The sequence below is a fragment of the Caretta caretta genome, chromosome 3, assembly GCF_965140235.1.
Source record: "Caretta caretta isolate rCarCar2 chromosome 3, rCarCar1.hap1, whole genome shotgun sequence".
NCBI classification, from domain to species: domain Eukaryota; kingdom Metazoa; phylum Chordata; order Testudines; family Cheloniidae; genus Caretta; species Caretta caretta.
Genome location: NC_134208.1, coordinates 76,407,105 through 76,417,146, shown reverse-complemented (window position 1 = coordinate 76,417,146; position 10,042 = coordinate 76,407,105). Strand labels below are relative to the sequence as shown.

The window sequence follows — 10,042 nt, the reverse complement described above, 5'->3', positions numbered from 1 at the left end:
TGCCACGTTTGTGTTGCTCAGAACGTATCACGTCACCTTTGTAAGAAAGGGATACAATACTCTGATTAGTCTTGCGATGTAACTTCGAAATTGTTTTCGAATAGCCTGGATTTGGCGCAAATAAGCATGTCTGTGTGGAAAGTGTATTATTATAATTATACCGGACCGACCGTTCGGGTGATGAGGTGACCCCTTATAATTCTCCCTGGCTTTCTGCGAGTGTGGAGGCATTTTCTTTTAACCAGAGCAGTTTATTTTCTCTGGAATAAATTGTAATTCACCCTGAGTGAACCTTTCAGAAACGGAGCTGAAAAGAAGCTTTTGATTTAGGCGCTGCTTTGTGTTTGAGAGACGTTTCAAGTTTGGTGTGATGTTAGGAGGAGAGTTTCTTAACAATCCTTTCCATGAAATCGCCAACAGCTGAGTCAAAATCTTTTTCTCTCTCTTAAGTAATACGTGCCAGTGTGTCTGTGTAGCGATATATATAAAACATAAAATACAAAAATAATAGGGCCCTGCTCAAAAACATAACGCGAGCTTCTAGTTTAGAGCCGAATCATTTTTAATAGATGGGAATGAAAATTATTCCGGCAAAGTCAGGTCTTCTTTTGTAAAAAAAATTTCTTCAAGCGTGATCTATGTAAGATCTAATTAATTAACATGTTCCTCTGTTTTCTATTCATTTATCTTCAGCAAGGTTGGCGATTTTTCGGGATGGAAACTTCCCATAAGTTAGACTTTACCACATGACACTTCTTGGAAAAAAGAAAAGGAGGACTTGTGGCACCTTAGAGACTAACAAATGTATCTGAGCGTAAGCTTTCCTGAGCTACAGCTCACTTCATTGGATGACTGACTGTCGCTCAGGAAAGCTTATGCTCAAATAAATTGGTTAGTCTCTCAGGTGCCACAAGTCCTCCTTTTCTTTTTTGCTAATACAGACTAACACGGCTGCTACTCTGAAACTTGGAAAAAAGGTTACTAGTAAATGTTTCAGAGATGCAAAATGTTATAACAACTGTCAGGTCCTTTAAAGGCTAACAAATACCTTTGCGAAATAATGCGCAATGCCTTGCTTTGGGTAATCATTAAACAGAGCAGAAGAAAAAGGGACCAACTCAGGCAAAAAATGCATGCTCATAATTTTATTTAATTTAATAAAAGCGACAAACCAGGTTTAAAAACCATGCATAGTTTGGAAATGCGGTTTGACTAAAGGCGCTAAAGTTAGAAAGATTGAAGCGTGTGGCATTTGACTCTCTTTTCTTTGATCCCAAGCAAATTATCATCGTGATGTATTCTTCTTAGCTCTCAGCCGCAGTAGCACCAGTAATCCTTAGCATCCTCTTTCGGGTGTCTTCCTGGATGTAGGCTTTGTCTGTCTCAACTGTTTTAAGGGGAAGATGATGGTAATGAATGAAAACCGGTGGGGCAAAAATAACGAACATTCAAAGGTACTAATGAGGCAGTAATAACCCCTGTGCAAATCACAGACACGACCTCCTAGACTGTGCCAACTCATTAGGAATGGTGCAAAGTCAACTGAAGATACAGGGTCAGAAATACTTTTAAATACATACAGTGCAAGCCTGAGTGGATTATTCTCGGGGCATGGTTACATCAGAACCTCGATCAGTCATTACTTCGGCTTGTGAGAGAAAATAGTATACTGAAGTAGTGTGATTCCCAATAATTACACACGATTTCCCCCATCCCTGTGAATCTCAAGGTTTCTGTTATTCCCCTGCATTTTTGTCATATGTTTTTCCTATCGGTCCCTATCCCGGTGGAAATGACTCCTTTACCTGATAAGCACAGGTTTGCTGGGGGCGATATCTACAGGCTCAGCCTGACCTTCGACAATGTTTTCAATGGTACTGCCCTGCCCAGGGCCTGTCATCCTGCCTATGAGATGGAGCCCACTCAGAGAGGTCACCAGTTCTTCTATCCTCACTTTCAATCAGCTTCCTTAAAAAAAAAACAAAAAGCACCGTAGCTTTGAGCGTGACTGTGGAATGAAGGAGACCCCGAAAGCTAAAGAAAACACAAACAAGCGAACGAGGATCGCGTGTGAATCTGGCATAAATCTGCTTCTTCATCAGCATCATAACTTATATGTGGCGATCTCAACGTCCAAAGCCATTTTTTCACGTGCAGGAGATTTTGCTAGTCACACAGATGGAGGGCAATTTTCTCCTTCATTGCTTTCAGTTCCTCTTGCAGTGTTTGTGTTTTCTCCTGAAAAGATCAACACACATCTTTCGTCTGATCGCATCCAAAGAGAGCAATTAATCAAAAGCCGGTCTAGGATGTTAATATGCCGGAGTGAGCTGTGCAAAGGGTACTGTGTGAAAAATTCTTGTTAACTGCAGAAAGGACTAGCAAACATAAATCAGGACAGAGAAAGGTGTGCCAGGTTTCCTGCTTTTCAAAGATCTACAAGGCAGTCGAAGGACGTGTATTTAAGTCTAGTGACTGCCTACTCCAAAAGATGGCTCCTAACAATTAAAATTCAGGATAGTTTTATATTGGCCTAGTTTACCTATTGGCTTAATTCAATATTTGCAAAGAGGAAAAAATTAAATTAAATTAAAACCTACGAGATGTAGCTTGCCTGTAATTCTTCAGTCACTTCGGTGTATTTCTCTTGGATTTGCTTGATCTGAATCCCTAATGCTGCATTTCTGTTTTAAGGGCCTTAATCTGTAGCACCAGAAGAGTGCAATGCGAAATCACCGATCTGTTCACTCCTGCCATGAAATCCTGGCCTCATTGAAGTCACAGGCAAAATTCCCATGGACTTAATGGGACCAGGCTTTGAGCCTTGAAATCTTGTCTTTTATCTCCACAAGTATCCCAAGAACTGAAATGGTTTTGGACAGAAATGAGAAAAGTTTCCAGTGCCACCACAGATTTCGATTTTAATAAAGCTGCACCATACCGTAATAAAAAATCCTCTTCAAAATGAACCTCGCCTGCAAGGAAGAGGTTGAGGCCAATTTAAACACCTGCTCAATATGAACAGTTTGTGCTGCACTGAATCCTGCATGTCTGCATCCCCCATATTCTATGCTAGAACTGGGCACACCCACTTTGTATCAAACATACACTTAATATAAGTGTACTTAAGCCACGAGAAAATTGAATATGTTCCTGTCTGGCCAAAATATGTGGAAATCAGAAGAAAATGCATTGACTTGAAATTCGATATTGCATTTCTGTCTGTTGTAAGGTTTTACTGGGAGGAGGTGTGGTAAATAAAGTGTAAGAGTCTCTAGGGCCCAGAAATGAAAATCCTTTGAAATAATAAATTATTGTGTTGGAGGTTTGCAGCTTCGTTGATTTTAAATGTGGGTTAGGGAGGAGGTTTGGACTTTGTGCCCTAACCCTACCTGTCAAAGGGATCTAGCTATCTGTAAGATAGTAACTTTTAATAACACCTCAGTCTCTGACACTTACCTTAGTATTTGTCCTTATGCTGGAAATTAAAGTGTGGACTTCACTAGCAACTGCTATTTCACTGTGTTTTTCACAGCTTAATAAATCTACCCCGAATGGCACCTAGACTCCACACCAAGGAGCTGTCTGTCTTTAGAAGTGTCACTTTCTTCCAAACAAGACATGTTCTATTGCAAACTAATTGTCTTCTAACCCTGTCAGTCATTTTTTTCAGATGATCTGAACCGACCTACACGTTGATTTCAGATGTGGGAATTAATAAGTAGCCGAAGTTATATAAAATATTATTCGCGTATGCTTTCTACCGGTTTGACATGGGGTCATATATAGAGTCACCACTCCTCCAGTCCACCTCCCTCCCTGCAAATATAGCCTAAAAGACCACCATTACTGGAAAATATATCAGACGACTGTCACATTACCTAACTTAGTGAAATCAGAACAAAGGGTTGCATTAGAAGTGACATAACATAAGCTGGAAGGGGTTTTCAAATCCACTTACACTTCTTTTGCAGTTCCCTATTTCTTCCCTGAAACGTCTCAAATTCTCGGCATGTTTTGTGGAAGGTTGATTAAAGTCAAGAAATCTGGTTTTGTACCATTCGTCTATTTCCTGAGGGGAAATTAAACGGAATATGGCAAACATGAATATTTATAGTCAGATATGAAAGAAAATATGTGTTTCAGTGATTTCGTTAATACATAAATATAGTTAAAGTAATGGGAATATTGCCAACTATTGTATGGAGGGCTATAGATAAGTGTAAGTAAATTAGCAAAATGTACTTGTAATTTTAAAATTAATCTTCCAGCGTACAGCCATTGAACGTAGGCTCTCCCTCCATGCCTTTCTATGCCTTTTGTAGCATGTGTAGTAGGAGAAATATTTCTCTTATGAAGATATCTGTCTATATTGTGGATGTTTGTTTCTAGAGATGGCATAGTAAATATATTAAACATGTTTGTCACGAACAAGGATTTTTTTATCAGCAAAGGCTGACAGATAACTTCATTTTGCAGATCCGATGAAGTATAATTTTACCTGCAGGTTCTTGGCTGCAATTCCTTCAGACTCTATCTGAATGTCCCTCAGAGCAGGAGCCAGGTCTGGGACTGAGCAGGAGACATCAACACACGCTGAAGCACTGCAGCTCTGTTTCATCAAATCTTCGATTGCCTGTTCTGACAGAAACACACACAGTCCATGGTAAATAATACGATACTTCTGCTGAGCTTCCAGAACAGAAGGATTGGAAAGTGATGTTTAAGACAAATAGACGTACAAACCTCTAAATCTAACCTCACTGTGTACTCTCTGCAGGAATGCAATTTCAGCCTCCAGATTACCCAGCTGTTTCTCCAGGGAGACGCGAGCTGAAGTGGCAGCCTCCACATCCTTCAATTAAATAAATGCATAAATAGATAAAATAAAGATCTAGCAAAGGATTTCACATTTAACACCAACGCTAGCTTTTCGAACTCCACTCTGTAGGTACAGAATGGTTTCCTCTGATTTCACAGCACACTCGGAAATAAAACGTATGTGACAGAATGGCTGAACAGATGAAATAATCTTCATAAAAAAATGTCTCTCTCTCCCTCCACCCCCTTTCCCTCCTTTGCCATTTTGTGTCGCCAGGACTAATGGGTCGCACTAATATCAGGATGAGAATGATCCCAAATCGGTGTATTGTTTCAGTGCACGATAGGATCAATGCAGAGTATAGCTTGCATTCCATGAAACTGCATCTGCTTTGCTTAATTATAAACTCAGTCCTACAGGGCTAAAAGCTTCAATTCTCTTCTCCGCTTTCTTCCTCCCTTCAAAGGCACATCATCATAGGGTTTCTTTACGGACTGCAGCTGGTCGGCCACAGCTTCCTTGGAAAAGCCTTGAAAAAGTGTGGTGTTGGACCTACAGTACTGTGTGAAGAAGCACTGTTGTGTGGTGACAGGGTATATTTTCCTGGGCACTTTACACGGGGGCATTCTGTGGTGCATTGCTGTGGGTGTGGCACCATTGTGACATGTTCTTGTGTGGGTGGGACACACGGGCATGCTATAGTATGGTCCTGTGTGGAGCACTTCGGTGCTGCCCTGCCTGGGTGTGGTGCACCCTTGTACCTATTACTGTAGTGCATAGGAGCCAGAGTCATGGACCAAGACCGCTGACCCCATGGAACTAGTGTAACACCAACACACCCCAGTCGACCAGGTGCAGGATGGAACCTTGGGGGTCTCTGGAGCTGAGTGCAGGAGCCTCCACTGCATGGGCTAAAAGCCAACTGCCTGTTAGCTAAGGCTGTGGAGCAGACTCCTTAATCTCTGTCTCTGTAGGTGGTCTGGGTGCCATTAGAGGGGACAGAACACCACACCCAGGAGGTGTGTGGGTAACTCTCTAGGTGCTGTACAAACACAGAACAAAAAGACACGCCCTGTTCCAAATGGCTCACAATGTATGTATAAGAAGGACAACAGGTGGAAACAGACAGATGGGGGAAGGCCAGCGTGGCTTGCTGTGGTGCTCCCCAGTGGCTGTGTGTTGTGATACAGCAGGCTGGGCTGTGGCGCAGGGCTATTACCCTGTGCGCTTTCCTAAGGTCCCTGACTCTGCACAGCTTCAGCAGCCGCTCTCGATACAGATTTCCCAGGCCACCGCAGGGCTTCGAGCTGGGTCTCCAGCGGTTAGCTTCCTTGCTCTAAGGCTCTTACCTAGAAGCAAAAGATGAATCAATCAACCCCTGACTGGCTCCCCACACACGTTGGGGATTCTGGTCTAGACCCCCAGACACCCGCCACAATACACCCAATGGAGCTGCGAGAACCAGCTTCCCACCCGCCCCGCGCACACCGAGCTCCCAAACCCAGAGTCTCCAGCGCCACCGCCACTTTCAGCGCCAATCGAACCTCGCTGTCAAGTTCCCAGAAGGGGGTCTTGGATATGGAAGGTGATTGAATTGCTATTTAATCTATCAATCTTGTGTCTTAGTAGGGGGCCATTCAACGGCGGTTACTGACTCTGGTGGTCCTCATTAACTTTATTAACAGCGCGTGGGAAGGAACTAGTCCCCCCAAACTCCAAGAGTTCCTGAAGCAGTAGATTTGGTAACTGGAAAAGGAAAGGAAAGATCTTGGGGTCTGCCAGGTACATAAGTATCTGGGAACATTCCTTTTTTACTAGATACTGAAAAGGAAGCCTCCCTTACCAGCCAAACCTCAACACGCCTTTCTACGCGTATTTTTTTCTCAAACATCTATGGGCATCTTACCCCCATCCTCACAGCTAGGGCTGGTGACGGAATGCCCCGGTTGCACAGCCCTTTCAGACCAGGTTTGTATGTGACCTTTTTGGGATGCAGGATGTGGAGTTGGCTCAGATGTTGCTAACCAGCATTTAACCCCTCCCCTTGCATGACTCTGTTCCCATTAAAGACAATGGAAGTTTTGCCATTGACTTCCATGAGTGCAGGATCAGGTCCAATTACTTCAAGATTGGGCCCATAGCGTCAGCAAGACGGGGTATCGCGAGCGCCTGTCCCAGCGAAGTCATGTATTTTTAATTACTCCTCCATATCAAACACGTGCGCACCCACAACGCTTTAAAAAAAAGGAACAGAAAATGCATTGAAACGAGTTCATTGCGCTCAAAGAAAATCGATTGGATTAATACATACTGAATACATGTCTTAATACATACTGAACCAACACGTGTATAGACTGTTAATATATAATAGTAAATAACAAAAGCTTGCTAATTGTAAATCAGAAATGAGTGCCACCACGATAACCCATTGTATTGTATTTCTTTTTAAAGTCTCTAGGTAGGGAGTAGGTTGGGAAACTACTATAGAGGTCATACACACTGTAACCAGAGTGGGAATAACTCACCTTAGGTGATCACTCTGGTTACAGTGTGTATGGTAACACCCACTGTTTCATGTTCTCTATGTATATAAATCTCCCCACTGTATTTTCCACTGAATGCATCCGATGAAGTGAGCTGTAGCTCACCCCAAAGCTTATGCTCAAATAAATTTGTTAGTCTCTAAGGTGCCACAAGTCCTCCTTTTCTTTTTTGTTTTATTTGTGTACTTATATTGATGTCCCTGTGTATGCGACCCAAAGATTATCGCAATAGCTCCTTTAAACCCTTTCTTTACCTTAAGCTAAGTCACTGTTATGTGAAATAGTTCAGTTTAGGTCTTTCGAATATGGATTTAAAATATTTAAAATAAAAAGGGCAGGGTAAATATTGATACATCTATTTCGGCCCTCAGGGAATTGAAGAAATCCCAAGGAGTTGATCGGGAATAGCCCAAGATGCTGGTTTTGTTTCACCTCCCCCTAAAAACACTTAATTCGCCAACAAACGAATTAGAAATAATCTTTCTAATTGAATCATTGTCCTTTTCGCCCTTTAATGTTCACTCATGACACTTAGTCCGGGGAACAACGCACTTCGATTTTGCTAAAACGCTTTTCATATTGTCTACAGATCTTTGATCGGGAGAGGAGGGAAGACGCAAGAGAAGCACACAACTTGCGAGGCAAACCGCGCTGTAAAAAGTGCATCGGCCCCGGGGTGTCTCTCCGGGCGCGCCGCGGGTGCAGAGAAATCTTTTTCTAACCTTTAATTTTCGACTCCAATCGTTTGCACCCTTTAATACCTGAGGCGCAGCACCCGGATCTATAGCTCAGTCTCTGTCGACAACTATGCTTCAGGAGAACTGTTTCTCAATTTAAAGGGACAGGCCTGATTCCCCCGCCCGCCCCCAGCAATGCGCGGGAGACCTTCCTAATATTCACTGGGGCCCGAGACTGAGCGCGGCGAAGTCCCCTCTGAGCGGAAGCCCGCCCTAGCCTCCCCTGAAGTGGAGCGCAAGCCCCTTTGTCAGCGGCAGCTGGTGCCCGCTGCTGCAGGAGAGCTCGGCTGCCGTTCGCAGCAGCTGTCAGGCCAGCCGCGGCCACGCCTCGCCCCACCCCTCCGCCTTCCCCTTTACCTGGCCAGGAGCGGCCCGCGGGTGGCCGAGCTGGTCCTTCTGCTCGCCCAGGTAGCGGAGAGGCTCCGGATTTGCTCGCGGCGGCTGCGGCTGGTCGAGCAGCGCTGGCGTGGGGGCCTGCTCCCAGCCGCTGCACCGCCGCCATCCTGGAAGCGCCGGCGGTAGGAGGACATCCTGGCTGGGCTGCGACTCAGCGGGGCTCTCTGCGGAGGGCTGGCTGGAGGGCGAGGGGTGGGTGGCTAGAGGAGTGATCCTGAGGTGAAGGGAGAGGAGGGTGCAGCTAAGGAGGGAGGGATCCCGGCCGGGAGAGAATGACAGAGGGGTGGATGGTCACTAGGATGGGTGTCTAGGAATGGGTGGCTCGAGGGACGAGAGCCAGAGCCATGGAAAGCTGGTTGGAGTTAGCTGAGTGTGCAGATAGTGGCGATGCTGGCAGCCCGGGAGCGACATTCCCGTGTTACACCGCCAGCAGCTCAGGAATGTCCTAGTCGGGTCCCAGCAGCAGGCGGACTCACCCTTCCCTCCTCCCTGTCAAAATCCCCCTCAGAAGCCAAATCCCCAGAGGAGAAGGGAAGGGCTCGGCAGCAGCCTTCCCTCCTGCAGCTGATCTAATGCCTCAGTCAGACGTGCCAGGTCCAGCATGAGAGCTGGAGAACAAAGCGTGCGAGCAAGAGTCTGGATATACGTGAAACGTACAGTACCAATGTGTCTCTTACCTTCGGTCTGCGCTGTAGGAGACACAGAAGGCTACGTGGAAAAGGGGTGCTTTTTAAAAACATCCACTATATAGGGAGCATCTCCAGCACTGCAGCGGAGCAAATTATAATGCCAAGGTAAACACGTACAAGGTTGGTAAATCACAGAGAAGAAAGCGTTCCTAATAGCTAACTTGAAGCAGGGGGATCAGAACATGGCTACTACCGCTGCTTCAGCATATGGACTTTAAATCCCCTCCCCCACCGTAGTGGTTTGTATCACCAATTTCACCATTCCAAGAAAAGGAGATAAGAAAAAAATAAAAGTTCCAAGAATTCATGCAGGAGCTCACACATTCATTTGCAGGGGTTGCATAGATCTTCATGTTTTATTAAATATAATTTAATACAAAAATAGCTTTTATTCCATGACACACTGTGCTTTGCTTTTACTACAATCATTAGCTTGAATGTGCAACAGAATTAAGAGAAATAAAATGGTGCTGTTACTTGCTCCCTTAAAGCTTATTAGGACATATATATTCAAAACTGAAACACCTGATTAACCTTCAGTCTTGGGTTGGTCGAATTCTTTGTTCTAATGGGTATGTTTTAATAATCTAAAGCCTTATTAGTATAAAACATAAGGATATTATGGATAGACCATTGTTATCTTACGAATATAGGAAATGCAGTACTGGAACAGAGTGAAAGTCCATCTAATCTACTAAGTTTAGGGTGTTATCTGTCAGATATGTGTTCGTGGGGAACCAGGGCGGAGTATCCAGCCTGTCTGACTCACCAAGGACCCCTCACCCCAGTCTCTACTTAAACGAAAACCGATCAAAAGAAAGACTTACAAAAATCAATAAAAAGGCAGCATAAAAC

The 10,042-nt window shown here is 44.4% G+C and overlaps 1 pseudogene; it reads right to left on the bottom strand.

The window, feature by feature from the left end:
* Positions 1-2,166: 2,166 nt before the first annotated feature.
* On the bottom strand, positions 2,167-8,604 carry LOC125634891 (vimentin-1/2-like; annotated as a pseudogene).
* Between the last annotated feature and the right edge of the window lie 1,438 nt (positions 8,605-10,042).